Source organism: Carcharodon carcharias, chromosome 6 (genome assembly GCF_017639515.1).
Source record: "Carcharodon carcharias isolate sCarCar2 chromosome 6, sCarCar2.pri, whole genome shotgun sequence".
NCBI classification, from domain to species: Eukaryota; Metazoa; Chordata; class Chondrichthyes; order Lamniformes; family Lamnidae; genus Carcharodon; species Carcharodon carcharias.
Window position 1 is genome coordinate 165,684,496 of NC_054472.1, and position 18,038 is coordinate 165,702,533.

The 18,038-nt window shown below is 46.7% G+C and overlaps 1 long non-coding RNA gene across 1 annotated transcript in view; it reads left to right on the plus strand.

Moving 5' to 3' along the window:
• Positions 1 to 18,038, plus strand: part of LOC121278768 — a 73,476-nt gene that overhangs the window by 44,381 nt on the left and 11,057 nt on the right. The window lies entirely within an intron of this gene.

Here is an 18,038-nt window from a genome sequence, read left to right on the forward strand (position 1 = left end):
TTTAAAAAGGGAGGTAGAGAGAAAACAGGGAATTATAGACCAGTCAACCTGACGCCGGTAGTGGGGAAAATTCTAGAGTCCATTATAAAAGATTTAATAGCTGAGCACTTGGAAAACAGTAGCAGAATCGGACAGAGTCGGCATGGATTTACGAAAGGGAAATCATGTTTGACAAATCTACTGGAATTTTTCGAGAATGTAACTAGTAGAGTTGATGAGGCGGAGCCAGTGGATGTGGTTTATTTGGACTTTCAGAAGGCTTTCGACAAAGTCCAACATAAGACATTAGCATGTTAACTTAAAGCACATGGGGTTGGGGGTAGTGTATTGAGATGGATGGAAAACTGGTTGGCAGAACAGAACCAAAGAGTAGGAATAAATAGGTCTCTTTCCAAATGGCAGGCAGTGACTAGTGGGCTACTGCAGGGATTGGTGCTGGGACCCCAGATATTCACAATGTATATTAATGATTTAGATGAGGGAGCTAAATTTAATATCTCCAAATTTGCAGATGCCACAAAGCTGGGTGGGAGGGTGAGCTGTGAGGTGGATGCAGAGATGTTTCAGTGTGATTTGGACAAGCTGAGTGAGTGGGCAAATGCATGGCAGATGTAATATAATGTGGATAAATGTGAGGCTATCCACTTTGCTAGCAAAAACAAGAAGGCAGATTATTATCTGAATGGCTATAACTTGAGAGAGATTAATGTGCTATGAGACTTGGGTGTTCTCGTACACCAGTCGTTGAAGGTAAGCATGCAGGTGCAGCAGGTGGTAAAGAAAGCAAATGGTATGTTGGCCTTCAAAGCGAGGGGATTCAAGTACAGGAACAGGGATGTCTTGCTGCAATTAAACAGGGCCTTGGTGAAACCACACTTGGAATACTGTGTGCAGCTTTGGTCTCCTTATCTGAGGAAGGATGTTCTTGCTATAGAGGGAGTGCAGCGAAAGTTTACCAGACTGATTCCTGGGATGGCGGGACTGACATATGAGGAGAGATTGAGTCGCTTAGGATTATATTCGCTGGAGTTCAGGAGAATGAGGGGGGATCTCATAGAAACCTATAAAATTCTAACAGGACTAGACAGGGTAGATGCAGGAAGGATGCTCCTGATGGTGGGGGAGTCCAGAACCAGGGGTCACAGTCTGAGGATACGGGGTAGACCATTCAGGACTGAGATGAGGAGAAATTTCTTCACCCAGAGAGTGGTGAGCCTGCGGAATTCGTTACCACAGAAAGTAGTTGAGGCCAAAACATTGTATATATTCAAGAAGGAGTTAGATATAGCTCTTGGGGTGAAAGGGATCCAAGGATATGGGGAGAAATTAGGAGCAAGCTATTGAGTTGGATGATCAGCAATGATCATAATGAATGACGGCGCAGGCTTGAAGGGCTGAATGGCCTACTCCTGCTCCTATTTTCTATGTTTCTCAGTTTCTATAATTGGCCTCAACTGGGGCAAGGGCGAAAGGGCCATCCAAAACCTCGCCCCAGCGTAAAAATGCAGAAAGGCCAGGGTGGGCGGGACCTCTGAGGGAAGCCCATCTGAGAAATTTTAGGCTCACACCTCCACCTACAATCCCATCGGCAGGTAAAATTCTGCCCTACATTATTCATTCAACAGTGAAAATTCCAACACACCTTTAATGACACGAGCAGCCAAACATCATGGCCTGAATTTCACGCTTGGCCATGTGCGCCAAGCCGGCGGGCCCGGAATCGAACATATAATCTGCTCCCGGCGGGATCGCATTTGCAAACCAGTGTGAAGTGTGCCTTCTCAATGGTCGGAAGGGTTGGGCGGGGGCAGGAGCTGTTGGGCACTGGGTAGAATGGTGACCCGGTGGGGGATTTAAAAGCAGCGGAGGCAGCTCCCTGAAGGCGGCCAAGGGACACCGTGCAGCTTTGGAATTGTTTGACGGAACATTTTTTTTTGGGCAACAAACAATGGCATCTGCACCGGTTGGGCATGTCAGGCGGGAGGGCAAGTCCTGTGGGCACCCAGCAACCCCCTCCACCCCACCCCTGTTCTCCGATGGATGCCTGGGAATCCTCGAGAAGGAGGTTAGTGCCAGGCAGGACATCCTCATCCCCAGGGCTGGCAAGAGGATGCCACTGCACCTGATCAAGAAAGCAAGCGTAGAGCTGGCAGCCCAGGTCAGCGGCCATGATGTTGTGCAGCATACATGGGTGCAGTGCTGTAAAAGCTTCAACAATCTGCTGTGCTCGGCAAGGGTGAGTACCAAGTTGACATGGATCTGTGTGGAGAATTGTTCAGGGTTGGCCGTCCCCCCATGGTGCTCAGGGTTGTAAGAGTCTGAGCGCCAACTGTCCATGATATCAGCGCTGGCCAAGGCAGTGAGCTCTGGCTGCTTCACCTGATTGCTTTGCGGGATGAGGGCCATGACTCGGATGTGCCCTGCAAGGTGTTCCTCAGGTGGGGTTAGCCAGTTTTCAATGGCGTTGCAGGTAGAGAGTGGACTAATCAATGCTCCTCTGTCCTTTCAGGAGATTAGGAGCCATTATAGCATAGAGAGGTCAAGGAAAAGTAGAGGTCCCTCCAAACCTGCTCATATTAACAAGGAATGAGATGGATAACTTAGAGATGGAGTGCCGGTGCCCAGCTCGTTCCATTGGTCTTGAGGAGGCAGGGGCCTCTGATGAAGGTAAGAGTGCAGTGCACAGATGTGAGGGTGTCAGAATGTGTAAACATTATTGTGTTGTCTCATCTGTAATGGAAACGTCATACCTGGAGTCCCCATTGTTCATTGAAAGGCAATGGCACTGTGATGCAGATCTCCATTGTCTCACTAGCATGCACAGTGACAGTGTGATGACTAGCACTACTGACATGTCATTTTTCTCCCCTAGAATTGCCATCCAGCAAACAACTGCAGGACGCCAAGGAGCCACCCTCAACACTGGAGGACCAGTGCCTGTCAGATGCACTTGCATGACACCCCCTCTCTACACCAGGCGCCAGTGCAGGTACCAGCACCATGGTGGGCATTAGATCAGCGGCTACAATGTCGGTGCTTAGCGGTGAGGGCATAGCATACTTGCGCAAGGAGCAGGCTGAGTGCCCAGGATGCTGGCAGTCAGAGGACTGCTGGAGACCAGGACCATGCTGAGTCCGAGAGATGCCAAGCCTCTGGAGTCGTGCATCAGGTGGCAGATGCTGGATGTCCAGCGGGATGCACGGGAGAATCTGGCAGAGATCCATGAGGGTATGTGTGCCATGGTCTCTGTCGTGGAGGAGTCCATGTGGAGCATGAGCACTGTGCTGACCCTCAGCACTGAGCACACTGCCTCCTCCATTGAGAGAATGGCGACTCTCATGGAGAGGCAGCTCCAGGAACAGAATCAGGTGTTCCTGGGGTTGCGCTCAAACCTGCAAGCCCTCACACAGGAAATGACCTCAGGGCGTCACTGCCAGTGTGGGAGATGGTTGAGGCACTTAGTATCCCAGCTAGGTGCCCGTCTGTCAATTGTGTGCAGGGAGGTCAAGAGCGACATCACATTGGTGCACAGGCTGCTTGTCGTCTCTGGGGGCTCCTCTCAGTGTGCTCTGGATGACGGCAGTCGCTCCTCCGCGCCTCTACCAGTGACTATGGCACCTGATGAGGTGGTGATGACTGAGGTGTGTGCAACAGTGGCGCTGGACTGACCCTCCCAGGCATGGCCTGCACAGGATCCACTGGCCAGAGGACGACTGCCAAGGTGATCAAGGCCAAGAGGACAGCAGATTCAGCAGGCTGCCTCCAATACCACTGCCAGTGAGGTGGGGTGGGAGGGGGGCACCAAGAGGCAGCACTCACAAGCGTAAGTATAAGGCACTGTGAGCACAAGAGGGACTGTTCACTGCTTCTGTTCTGCCATGTTTTGTTAATTTGTTTACTGGTGTGACCATTAACACCTTATATTGTTATGTTTATTTTCTGTGAGTTCTAATATGATATGAATTTTGCTTTTGTGTTAATGGTCTGAGCATGCTTCACTGGTATTGTAGGTGCAGGGCACACCAGTATCTCACACTGGACATGAGGGGCTCTAAACTTTATTGCACAGGTATTGAGTGGATTTTGGGTTCAAGGAATGCGTCATTTCAAACATCGGGTAGGGAGGTGGCACCCCTGGCATGAGGTGAAAGCAGTGCCTTGGCAGCCTAGCTGAAGTTGCGTTGGATCAAGGCCTCCCTGGTGTCCCTGCCTCCCTGAAGCTTCCAGAGGTCAGCCTCCACATCTTCACCATGTTCTTTCCCAGGTTCCACTGATCCACCACTGCAGTCATCATTTGAGGCCTGTAGAGCTGCCTCAAGATCTTCTTCCCCCAGTGGGTCCACCTTGCCAGAGCCAGATTGCAGAGAGCGCAGCATGCAACCACTATCAGAGACACACGCTCTGAGGGGTATTGCAGTGCTCCCCATGAATGGTCCAGGCATCTGAATTTCATGCTCAGCAGTTCTATGGTCCTTTCTACTCCTATTATACCTCTGCTCTGGTTCTGTTCTTGGGTGGCGGAGAGGCATCATGAGCCACATTTTCAATGGGTAGCCTTTGTCACCCAGCAGCCATCCATCCATTCGAGCTGGAGCCATGAACAGCCTTGGCACCAGTGAGTGTCAGGGGATGTATGCATCATGGGAGTTGCCAGGGTACCTTGCACAGACTTGCAGAAGCTGCGTCTTGTGGTCACTAGGGTGAAAGCCATTCCTTTTGACGAAGGCACCAGCTCACCCGCTGGCACCTTGATAGCCACATGTGTGCAGTCGATGGCACCCTGGATGTGGGGGAACCCAGCAATCACTGCAAACCCTCTGGCTCGCTCAGCCTGGCTGGCCTCACCCATCCGGTAATGAATAAATGCCATGACCCTCTTGAACAGAGCATCAGTCAAAAGCTTGACGCAGCTATGGACAGCTGATTGGGACACTCCATGCAGATCCCCCACTGACACCTGGGAAGAGCTGGAGGCATCAAAGTTGAGGACCACTATGACCTTCAGACCCACTGGCATGGAGTGGCTGGCCATACAGTTGGACATGATCTCTGGCCCAATTATCTGACAAATGGAGGTCACTGTCTCTCTGGAGAGGCAGAGCCTCCTTCAGCATTGCACCTCTGACATGTTGATGTAGCTGCATCACCGCCTGTAAACCCTGGCAGCAGGATAGTAGCGTCTTCTGCGACCCTTTCTGCCTTGGACTCCCTGCTGGCCCTGTGCCCCCTGTGCCTGCGCCTCTTCTCCCACAGGTCACTCCCTAGGATGCTGCCTACAGACAACTGGCCTCCTGTTCCTTCTGCCCCTCTCTTCCTCCTCAGAGGAGCTGCCACCAGTGGAGTAGACAATTCCCATTACCAGGGAAACAGAAAGCTGCCTGGTTACTCGCAGGGCCCACATGGTAAAAACCCTCCAAGGGCCTTGGAGACATCAATGAATCCTGAAATGAAGGCTAGCAAGGCAAAGAAACAAGGTCAAAACAGAGATAAAGCTGTCAAGTTTCAATAAGGACCCAACAGCAAACTATCTCCTAAATCCCTCTCTACTCAAAATGGCAATGCTCCAAACAATTTTTTATCCCACCCTTGGATGACAATTTGTTAAAAACTGGCTGCCCGTTTTGCCCGTGTGGCGAGTGTGAAATCACATGGGCAACGTAAAATCGTGTACCATAGGCTTTCTGATGGTCTTAATTGGCCCTTTAATTGTCGATGGGCATGACTCCAACTCCCGTGCATGCCTGCCGACCTCATTATTGCTCATGTGCACGATGACGTGGGGACGCACGCCCCATGTTATTTTGCGCAATTTCACGTGCGTTCAGGTCAGGCGCACGCCCGATCAACATTAAATTCTGGCCCATGTGTTTTTTTTTTATATGGGTGAGCTGCCTTTGACGGAGCTGTGAAATCTAACATGGCACTAATTTGTATAGGAATTAGAAAAGAAATGTGACCCACATGCATGAGCAATGAGCCCTTCAATAAGCTTAAAAATGTTGCCAGCTGTATGTGAAGCGTGAAGACAAGCTGATCTCCATGACCAATTCTATAACCACACTCCCAACCTCTGAAGATCCACACAAAGGGCTGAGCTGTCCAATATTTTCTCCGGCGTACCCTCAGTGAAATGCAATAAAGTGGGTGACAAAGGGGGGTTAGTGTCATCGACACTTAGCAGAAACTTGGGGGAGGTTAAAGTCGATGAGTGAATACACAAACAAGCAACTTTTGGGTGTTTTTACAGAGATGGAGAGAGTTGTGGCAGGTGCAGGGATTTGGGGGAAGATTTACAGAGGGCAGGGCCACGATAAAATACAAGGAGAGTAGGAGTATACAGAAGCTCAGACTCACATCAGCAGAGAATAAAAACTGGGGTTTAAGGCTGGAAGAAGATGCAGGGACAAATGTTACAAAATTTGTTGTCAGTGCATTGGAAGTCTGAAACTTTCGGAACATAGCAGCAGCAGTAGACTATTCAGCACCTCGAACCTGCTCTGCCATTCAACTAGATCAAGCTTGTCCAACCTTTTCGCTGGTGGGGGAGCGGGGGGAAGGCACATTTCCATTGTTTTAATTAAATAGGCCAATGATCAAATTTCAGAAAGTTAAATTTCGGCACACCATTAAACTGAATTTCAAAACAAAAACGGTGAGTTATTAAAAAAAGAAACAACTGCTGAGCAAAAATAAAGCAATGTCATAGCAATAAGTTAAGTTTAAAAAGAGTCATTAATAAAAATGGCCAGAGTGTGAGAGAGTCAGAATGTGTGTACCAGGCTCACTCCCAATCTCAGGGTGCTCACTCACTGTGTGAGTGGATATGTGCGTGGGCTGGTGTGTGCTGGTGAGAGTAAGTGGGAAAACTGAGACTGGGAGTAAGGCAGACACACAATCGTACTCACTCACTCACTCTCTCTCACTCACTTACTCACTCTCTCACTCCCACATGGAGAGAGTTGTGGCAGGTGCAGAGATTTGGGGGAAGATTTACAGAGGGCAGGGCCACGATACAACACGAGGAGAGTAGGAATATACAGAAGTTCAGACTCACGTCAGCACAAACGTACACACTCTCTCACTTGCACACATACACTCTCTCTCAATCCCACACACACACACACTCTCTCTCTCACTTCCACACACTCTCTCACTCCCACACAAACATGCACTCTCTCCCACTCCCTCCCCCCGCCAACACACACAAACGTTCTCTCTCTCTCTCTCTTACTCCCTCTTATGCACAAACTCAATCTCCCACACAGCAGTCAGCTTCTCTAACCCCGCTACCACCACCAGCCCCCATCCTTCCCCCCCAGCCTGTGGCTTCGCAGCCTCTCACTCCCAGACCTCAAAGCCAGCGTCTACACACCGTGGTCCCAGCACCCTCTGCAGCCAGGCCTACTCCCTAGCACTCTATTCACCTGGGCCGGTTCCCCAGCACTCTGTTCACCTAGGCTCGCTCCCCACAGCTGCTCCCTGCTGCCCAAGGCCCATTCCCCAGGCCAGCTCCGAGGCCCTCTCTTCTGACCTGGCTCACTTCCTAGCTCTCTGTTCCCCCAGGCCTGCTCCCCGGCTTTCTGTTCTCCCAGGCCTGCTCCCCGGCTTTCTGTTCTCCCAGGCCCGCTCCCCGGCTTTCTGTTCTCCCAGGCCTGCTCCCCGGCTTTCTGTTCCCCAGGCCCGCTCCCCGGCTTTCTGTTCCCCAGGCCCGCTCCCCGGCTTTCTGTTCTCCCAGACCTGCTCCCCGGCTTTCTGTTCTCCCAGACCTGCTCCCCGGCTTTCTGTTCTCCCAGGCCCACCCCCTGGCTCTCTGTTCTCCCAGGCCTGCTCCCCGGCTTTCTGTTCCCCATGTCTGCTCCCTGGCTTTCTGTTCCCCAGGTCTGCTCCCCGGCTTTCTGTTCTCCCAGGCCCGCTCCCCGGCTTTCTGTTCCCCCAGGCCTGCTCGCTAGCTTTCTGTTTCCCCAGGCCTGCTCCCCGGCTTTCTGTTCTCCCAGGCCTGCTCCCCGGCTTTCTGTTCTCCCAGGCCTGCTCCCCGGCTTTCTGTTCTCCCAGGCCCACCCCCTGGCTCTCTGTTCTCCCAGGCCTGCTCCCCGGCTTTCTGTTCCCCATGTCTGCTCCCCGGCTTTCTGTTCCCCAGGTCTGCTCCCCGGCTTTCTGTTCTCCCAGGCCTGCTCCCCGGCTTTCTGTTCTCCCAGGCCTGCTCCCCGGCTTTCTGTTCTCCCAGGCCTGCTCCCCGGCTTTCTGTTCTCCCAGGCCTGCTCCCCGGCTTTCTGTTCTCCCAGGCCCGCTCCCCGGCTCTCTGTTCCCCAGGCTTGCTCCCCGGCTCTCTGTTCCCCCAGTCCTGCTCCCCGACTCTTTGTCCCCCGAGGCCTGCTTCCCAGCTCTCCGTTCCTGCAGCCCCAAACTCACGCTGCTGATATTGGCTGCTCCTCCAAGCACAGATTGATTGTCTTCCACATTTGCTGCAAGTGCATGAGAGAAACAGCCTGTGATTGGAGAAGCTGCTCCTTGCAGAATCTTCCATTCCAACTTACCTGCTTGGCCGGCATTTTCAAACTGGCTCCGGGTGCCACATAGAGGAGCTTCGCAAGCTGCATCCGGCCTGTGTGCCGTATGTTCCACAAGCCTGAACTAGATCATGGCTGATCATCTACATCAACTCCATTTTCCTGCAGAATCCCAATATCCCCTGATGTCATTAGTATCTAGAAATCTATCCAACTCTGTCTTGAATATATTCAATGGTTGAGCTTCCACAGCCCTCTGGGGTAGAGAATTACAAAGATTCAGCACCCTCTAAGTGAAGAAATTCCTCCTCATCTCTGTCCGAATGACCTGCCCCTTATTCTGAGACTGTGTCCCCTGGTTCCAGACTCGCCAGCTAAGGGAACCATCCTATCGACTCACGCCCTGTAGGCATTTTGTAAGTTTCTATGAGATCATCTCTCATTCTTCAAAACTCTAGGGAATACAAGCCCAGTGCCCTCAAAACATGTAGACCAGAATGTTTCCAGTCACTCCTAGTATGGTCCCTTCAGCACGTCCGGATTTAAGTGTGCTCTCCCAGGGCTGCTATGTGTGTGCTGGAAGCTTTCAGAATGGACTGAACGTGAGGCCAAACACTTATGATCATGAGGTCTAACACTTCATTGGCATAAAAATTGCTATTTTGTACATGCATTCATCTACACAACTATTTTGAGGGATCATCATGAGACTTCGGGGTGAGATGTTTTAAACTTTATTTTATTGGTGCAGTGACGGTGGAATTGTTGTGTGGAGTGTTATTGGATAATGTTGGAAAACAAGATCTTATGACCTCAGTCTAAGATCCCAATACAGCAGTCAGACAATGGAGGCTTCTGCCTGTGTCACAAAGGAAGCTGAGACATCAGCTACCAGGCACTGCATCACTGCTGGCTGCACAAGTGCACTGGGATTTCATCCCAGTTGTTTCATTAAATTTTAGACCCACTAGTCCTCATCCCTCACACCCCATCACTCCCCATCTACACCCTATGCTACCTCCATGCCCATATGCCAATTTATGCCAACCTTTGGACCCCAGCCATCCCCATGGCCCATATAGCCCCATGCCAACTTAATGCCAACGCATGCTAACCCATGCCCCAGCCACCATCATGGCTCCTTGTAGCCCCATGCCCATTTAATGCTAACTCATGCTATTCCATGCCCCCACCTAACACGCTTTCTCCTTACACCATCCATGCCAACTCACTCAGTATCCCCCATGAGCAGATCTCAAGAGCCATGTTGCGATTAAACAAAGTCAAAATCTAACTGTTTGTTATAACCTTTACTAGAGTAAAAAAAATTCCATTCATGAAAGTCCAATCAAAACATTTAAATCCCCCCAAGCATTTAATCTATTATAAAAAAAACAGATTTGTATTCATAACCCCATTAACAAAGACAACTAATCCTTTAATAGACTCTTTGAGCTGTCAGTTAAACTGTGAATTTAGGATCCCCTATTGAGATTATGATAGGTTCTGGAAAGCAGCCAAGCATTAATAATGAAATAATGATAGCCCTTGGGTAATGTCAACAAACAGCTATTGTAACTACTCGAATAGATTGTTTTCAAATTTCACTGACACAAGCAGGCTTTTTTAATTTTTAAAGGGCTGGGGATTTAAATAACTTCACAGCTTGGCAGTTCTATAGACTTTATGGACCTGCTCTTCAAGATCATTTATGACTACTCTAAAAAAATCTTAACTCCCACAATGCTGGTTAAGGCCTTTGCTACAGGGAAAATCGGGTTTATTTTAACTTAGCACCAATTTCAAATGGCCCTGGTGAGTTTGGATTTCCCTCATGTGTAAGTTATACCCTGCCCCCTTTCCACTGCCAGCAAAAATGGGATTTGTTAGAAATGAGGATGCAACTTGTGAATCTGGGTCCTATCCACCATTTTTAATGTCTGCAGAGTTTCTACAAGTCCGTGAAAATCCAGGCCACAATTTCTAAATTAGTGGATGACACCAAATCGTGGGGATTGTTAATATGGGGAGGGACAGCAGCAAATGATGTCAACGGCAGCAGCTATCCCTCAATTTGAGGCTGAGACCTCCACAGAGTCATGAGTTTTTGCTATGGGTCCTCATGTGATTGAGCAGACCAATTTTCGACCCAGAGGTATTTGGGCACATGGGGCAGGATGTTCCATGAAGTACTCGGATCTAGAGTATGGCATTTGTTTTCATTTTTTTTTTCCTTTTCTGCTGCTACTGCCTCATCATTAAGGTATTGGGATCGGGGGTGCAACTTGATGAACAAGTTGTCACCATTCTGAATGACTGGTAACAAGTTCCTCCCAGCCATTAAGGTCCATGCCGCTGCACTTCAAGAAGAGCTTCAGATTGTCTTTGATGTTTTATTTTTTTGTCCTCCCCTAGAATGTTGGACATTTGGGAGCTGAGAGAACAGTACCTGGTGGGGGAGATGGTTTTTGGCTATTGTTGCTTGGAAGATGCAAGTCTCAATGGAGTTGAGAAAAAAGGAGTACAAATAAATCAATTGCTAAAGGTTACGTCCCAGGTTAGCAAGGCCATTAAGAAAAAGTAGGCCAAGCACTAGGCTTTATTTCTAGAGCAATAGAATTAAAATAGGAAATTCATGCTAAATGTGTATCAAACCTTGAACCACACTTAGAGTATTGCATGCAGTTCTGATGACCAAATGATAATAAGGATGTAGGCATTGGAGACAGTGCACAGAAGGTTTATATGGATGATAATAGAAGTGAGTAGGTATACATATCAGCAAAGGATTAATAGGCTGAGTCCTTTCTCTCTTGAAAAAAGAAGGCTGAGGAGTGATCTAATAGAGGTCTTTAAGATTATAAAACGTTTTGACAGAGTGAATGTGGAGAGAGTGTTCCCTCTTGTGGGGAAGAGAATGACCAGAGGCCACCAATATGTGATAGTCATCGAGAAATCTAATAGGGAATTCAGAAGAAACCGCTTTACCTAAGTGTTGAGAATGTGGAACTCGCTACCACAGGGAGTGGCTGAAGTGAATAGTATAGCTGCATTTATTGGGGAAGCTAGACAAAAGCATGAGAGTGAAGGGAATCAAAGGTTACGGTGATAGATGTAAATAAGGAAAGATGGGAGGGGGCTCGAGTGGAGCATAAACACTGGCATCGACTGGCTGGCCCAACTGGCCTTTTCTGTGCCATATATCCTATGTAATCCTAGACTGTGGTGAACAGATGTTGTTCTGACTGGAGAGGAGTCTGTAGTGAGGCCCCCCAGGAGTTGGTATTGTATTTCTCATTATAATAATTGACTAGACTTGAGTATAGGGCGTACAATTCTGGAGTTTGTTCCAGCACAATACCAAATTTGGCAACATAATAATTAGAAAGCATGAGAGTAGCAGACTTCAGGAGGACACAGATGGACTGGTAAAAGGCACAGGTTTACGGCAGATACAATTTAACGTGTTAAGTGAAGTAATGCACTTTGCAAGAAACAACATAGAGAGGCAGGAAAATCTACATGGTCCTGTTTTGAGGGGTCTGCTGGAACAGAGGGACCTGGGATATTCACAAATCTTTGAAGTCGGCAGGACAAGGTAAGGAAGTTACGCTGAAGCTTTACAAACATCTGGTTAGGCCTTAAAGAAAGGATTGTCTGCAATTTTGAGCAGCATACTTCAAGAAGAATGTCAAGGCTTTGCTGAAGTTACAGAGGAGGATTACCAGAGTGATACCACGAATGAAGGAGTTCCATTATGTGGCAAGATTGGAGAATTTGGGAATGTTCTTCGTAGATCAGAGGAAGTTAAGTGATAGCCTGTTCAAAACTATAAGATATTATCATGGAGTGAATCAGATAAACTATTTCCTTTGGTAAGTGGATTAGCAACCAAACATCATAGATTTCAAATAATTGGCAAAAGAACTCATGGGGAAATAGGGAGAAATTTCTTCACACAGAGGGTTGTTAAGAGCTGGAAAGCACCACCTGAAAGGTTGAAGGAACCAAGTTCCATAAAATCTTTAAAGAGGACTGAATTACAAGGTTACCTGGAAAATGCTGGAGTTATGGGATTAAATTGGACAGCTCTTTTTAAGTGCTGACACAAGTGTGACAGGTGCCTTTTTCTGTGCTGTAAAATCCTATGATTCTATGATTCTTCATCAGCATGAGCCTGCAGAATTGTAAATAGGTAGGGGTATATATTGGGTGGAGCTCAGGAGGTCTACTATGAAGATGTTGAAAAATTGATCCCGACGTTTCAACAACAGTAAGAGTAATAGACAGCTGGAATTTGCAACATTGAAGATGTTAAAATGGGGTCTCCTGGACATGGACTGTGTGAGGTCTGAAACTTGGATCAGGTCATGCAGAAAACCAAGGCTGTAAGCTATCAGGTTCAGTTTCAGCAAGCAGCCAGAAACCAATTTGAAAACAGAACTGCAGGTTTGGATCTTCCCCCAAGAATAAAAGAGGATAATTTGTGTTTTTCTAGTGGTTAACTGGAGGAAATCTGACTCATCCATGACTGTGTGAATGACAACACAAGTCAAGCTCAGGTGAAAGAATGTGAACAGACATAACACATTTAATTATTTATTTTTACACAGCAGTTAAGGAATATAAAACAGACAAGAACAAGGGAGACCTTTGAGGCAGAATCTTGGCAAAATCAAAGGAAAATTGGATAGATATTTCAGAGAGATAACAATTGTGGGCATCACAGAACCATACCAATTAATGTTTGTATTGTAAATTGGCTTATTCTGGATTCCAGAAACTGCTCATGGTGAAAGTGAATAACATAATGGGAGTGAGCAGATTGAAAAATAATTGAATGGAAGAGAAAAGAAACAGATGTAAGCTACCAGAGTGAGAACATTTCATGGTTTGCTATCTGGTTTTATATGTTGCAGCTCTGCATAATTCCTGGGATAATAATCCAAAAACGCCGAGCTGATGTATCGCATTAATGTGGTTTTTGATAACAAAGTGATTCGAGTCTTAATAAAGGAAACAACACAATGATTTTCTCAAAGGCTCTGTGGGCACATTTCCTTTCATTCATAGATGGCATATTATTACACCCTATGCTTTTCACTGGGGACTGCCCCATACAAAGTCAATTTTTAGCCACAATGAGAATAATATTGAGGGATACTGTTATACACCACTTGGCTCCCTCCCCTCCACTAGTTTCCTTTGCATTGAAGGATAATCAGGTACAGTGCATTACAGACAATCAATTCAGATACCGTCAGTTTCCCTACCGTCACTGATTTTCAAAATGATTCCCTATACGTCAGAGCATGCTTCCAGGTATTCAATTGGAATAAAATCAAAGTTTTTCATCTGGAAATAATACTCTTAGAAGCATGCAGCAAACCATTGTCCAGAAAGCATGACATCTTAATGGCCTACCATTCTTCATGGAAAGTTTCTGTTTGTGCCCAAAATGCTCTCCCAGGGCGACATTTTATTTATGTTAATTCAGGTTTTGTGAGCAGTATTAGAGAATCCGGTGTGGATAACAGAAGAAGGAAGAAAAGGAAATCTTGTTATTGGGGGAAAGAAGGGAGGTATATTTGAAAACTGTATGAGCAAATGGTTGTAAATGCAAAGTTAGAGCCTAGAGGGGAAGTGGGGTTGAGTAATCAATTGAGACATTGTCCTCATCTCCTAATCAGCAAGTGATTGTATTCCAGACCAGAACCATGATATAAATTTCTACCTCCTTTGTAATGGACTTGCTATTACACCTCATGATAAGGTTGTCTGATGAATGAAAGGAAATGAAAGATTAATAACTGCTATACCTCACAGAAAATGGCTTTAGTCAGGCAGGGATTAACCTATTGGTGGACTGAGAGCTGATACTGAAATGGTATGCAATGGACTTTACTGTGAACAGCATGAAGACTGCCATTAATCATCTGCTAATTTAAAGACTGCCATTTTGCAGCCATTTCATTTTAATTGCGTACAGTGTGCAGCTACACTTGCTGTCTTTAAATTGGAATGAAAAATTTGATAGCTATTTTTCATTCTAAATTTGATAAAATATAATGATAGTACCAGACAATACTTCAGAATTTGCATTTTTACATTTTTTATATCTAATTTTGCACCCATTTTTAGACATTCTTTTCCCTGCCTCTTCAGGTTGGCCCCACGTGAATTATTCTCCAAATGAAAGAGTTTCCAGATCCCTGTCAATGTTGCCCTATGATTTTTTCCGCATCTGAAATTGGTAACTTATAAACCAAAGCAAACTACGACAGATGCTGAAAATCTGAAATAAAAACAGAAAATGCTGGGAAACCTTATAAATTAAGCAGCCAACTGCATTATCTTTGGTCTTTCATTCATCATAATACTTTTGCAGCTGTTGATCTACTCAACTACTTCTCCTCCTCCAGCTTCAACACCCTTGTTCTCAGCAAAACCTTTGCTCACTCCATCCTGGTCACTCTCCTGTTGTGGACCTCATATTTGTTCTCTGAATTCCAAGGGTGCAAACCTGAAATATCTGGCTCACAGCTGGCTAGCCTTCCACCACCAGTTCTGGCTGAAGCACATCTTTTTGTCCAGGATTATCCCTAGATAACCACTGGATTTGTGACCCCTCAAATTCCTAGGTTTGCATGCCCGAGGTACAGCTCTAGTCCTTCACCTCTCCAAATGTTCCTTTGGCTCAGTGTTATTAGCATGTTGGTCTCAGAAGATCATAAGAAATAAGAGCAGGAGTAGGTTATTGGCTCATAGAGCTTGCTCCACTATTCATTAAGATCATGGCAGATCTGATGATGGCCTTAACTCCACTGCCTGTCTCCCAGAACCCTTGACTCCCTTGTCAATCAAAAATCTTTATAGCTCCGCCATGAATATGTTCAATAATCCAGCCTTCTCTGCTCTCTGTGGAAGAGAATTCCAAAAACTAGCAACCCTCTGAGAGAAGAAATTCCTGCTCATGTCCATCTTAAATGGGAGCCTCCTTATTTTTAAACTGTGTCCCTAGTTATAGATTCCCCCATGAGGGGAAATATCCTCTCAACATCTGCACTGCCAAGCCCCCTCAGAAAATATGTTTAGTAAGGTCGCCTCTCATTCTTCTAAACTCCAGTGAGTATAGGCCCAACCTGCTCAACATTTCCTCATAAGACCAACCCTTCATCCCAGCAATCAGCATTGTGAATCTTCTCTGAACAGTTTCCAATGCAATTATATCCCTCCTTAAGTTAGGAGACCAAAACTGTACATAGTAACTTAGGGCCTGAATCTTGCGCTTGTTGGACGAGTGCAACCTGCAGGCCCAGAAGCGGACGTGACATGCGTTTGTGGTGTTTTGGACCATGATTTCACGCTGGCTGGCCAATTAACTGGCAGCCAGCACGAAACGTGTGCTGAGAAAGGCTCAGCGCTACCGGGGAAGTGGGGGTGCATGGGGGAGGGCGGGGGTGCAGGTAGAGGGCAGGTGCCGAGAGAAGTAAAGGTATGGGCAGACGTTTCCGACGAGCTCCCTGAAGGCTGACAGCTGCTGTACAGCTGCCTCAGGTAGCTTCAGTACTGCAAAAATGAAATGAGCTCAACAAAATGCTGCAAACTGTGTCAATTCTGCAAATTCAAGTACCTGACAGCAGACCACCTGGCACCTCATCCCTCAAATGACATCTTTCATTTTATTTAACCCCAGACATTTTATCCCACCCTGGATGGAGTTTGTAGTGAAAATGTGAAGGCTGCCTGGCTGATTGGCCCATCCACCAACCGTAAAAGTGGATGGGCCATGTAAAATCTCTGACAATTGCCTCTTTAATGGGCTGGTGCGTTTCTGACTCCCGCGCGTGCTCGTCGACCTTAATGTTGCACACGAGCGAGATGACGTCGGGACTCGCACCCGGCAGCTTCTCGTGCAAATTCACACGGTTCTGGGTCAGACGTGTGCCTGCATGATTAACGTAAAATTCTGGCCTAGGCGTGGTCTCATCAATCCCCTTTACAGTTGTAGCAAGAAGTTTCTACTTTTAAACCCACATCCAGACTTGGATGAACTATAATTTCCTCCAGTTAAACATTTGGAAGACTGAAACCATCATCTTTGTCCTCACCCCATGATTTTCATACCTTTGTTATTGATTCCATTCTCTTTCTAGTTACGATCCCTCACTGGTCACTGGCTGAAATAGGATATTCATGAACTCAGTGTCCTATTAAACCTTGAGCTGAGCTTCAGTCCCAAATCCTCTTCCTCACTAAGATCAGCTACTTTCACCATTCTCCAATTCCATCCCCACCTCTGCAATATCTGCCATCCTTGGGCCCTTTTCAAACGTTGCTTGAAATTCTTCCCATGGACCCTCTCAGAGTGTTCCAGAACAGCATAGATAAAAACCCAGAAGGTTTTTGTGCATCATTAAGGGCTTATTTCGTGAGCATAAATAAATGTTGTGGGAGTAAAATGAAAGTAGAGGGGCCGCTAGTGGCTCCCAGTTACATGGCATGGATTAGTAGGAGTTGAGTACTCACCTGTGAATTACAATACTTTAAATTCCCAGTGTAACAGGTACCGCCTCACAGAGTGCTCACTCCTCCCATTTGTACCTACAAATTTCAGTTGGGTTCCTAAAACCTTAGTTGGACCTCGATTTCCATATTTAAGCAGTTCACCATCTGTCTATTGTGGGCAGGCTGCTTGGTCATTTAGAGGCCTACCTGAATATTGTACCATGTGGGATTTGGTTGGCCAATGTGTCGCTCAATTGCTGGCTTCCTTTTATCCAGACAACAGATAGCAGGCTATCTAATAGCTAAAAATTCCACTGCTGCCCTTCCATCCTCTTCCGTCCTTTCTCTCAACATTCTGCCCAAACTGTCCAGGCAAGATGAAGGAAAACTACTGCAGAGGATAATATGCAAGCAACCTCAGGCTCTACTATAGCTTGGTGTAGTTTATTCCAACGCAAAATTGTTCAGTTCATTAAAGGGGTAGTTGTCAGATTAGCATTCTTGGTAAAAGTCAACAGCTTTTTACTATAAAGCAAATATGAATATATAATATAGAACAAAGAACAAAGAAAAGTACAGCACAGGAACAGGCCCTTCGGCCCTCCAAGCCAGCGCCAATCACATTGCCTGTCAAACTAAAACATTTCGCACTTCTGGGGTCCGTATCCCTCTATTCCCATCCTATTCATGTATTTGTCAAGCTGCCTCTTAAACATCACTATTGTACCTGCTTCCACCACCTACTCTGGCAGCGAATTCCAGACACTCACTATCCTCTGTGTAAAAAACTTGCCCCGCACATCTCCTCTAAAGCTTTCTCTTCTCACCTTAAATCTATGTCCCCTAGTAACTGACTCTTCCACCTTGGGAAAAAGCTTCTGACTATCAACTCTGTCCATGCCACTCATAATTTTGTAAACTCCTATCAAGTCGCCCCTCAATCTCCGTCGCTCTAGTGTGAACAAGCGAGTTTCTCCAACCTCTTCTCATAGCTAATAACCTCCAGACCAGACAGCATCCTGG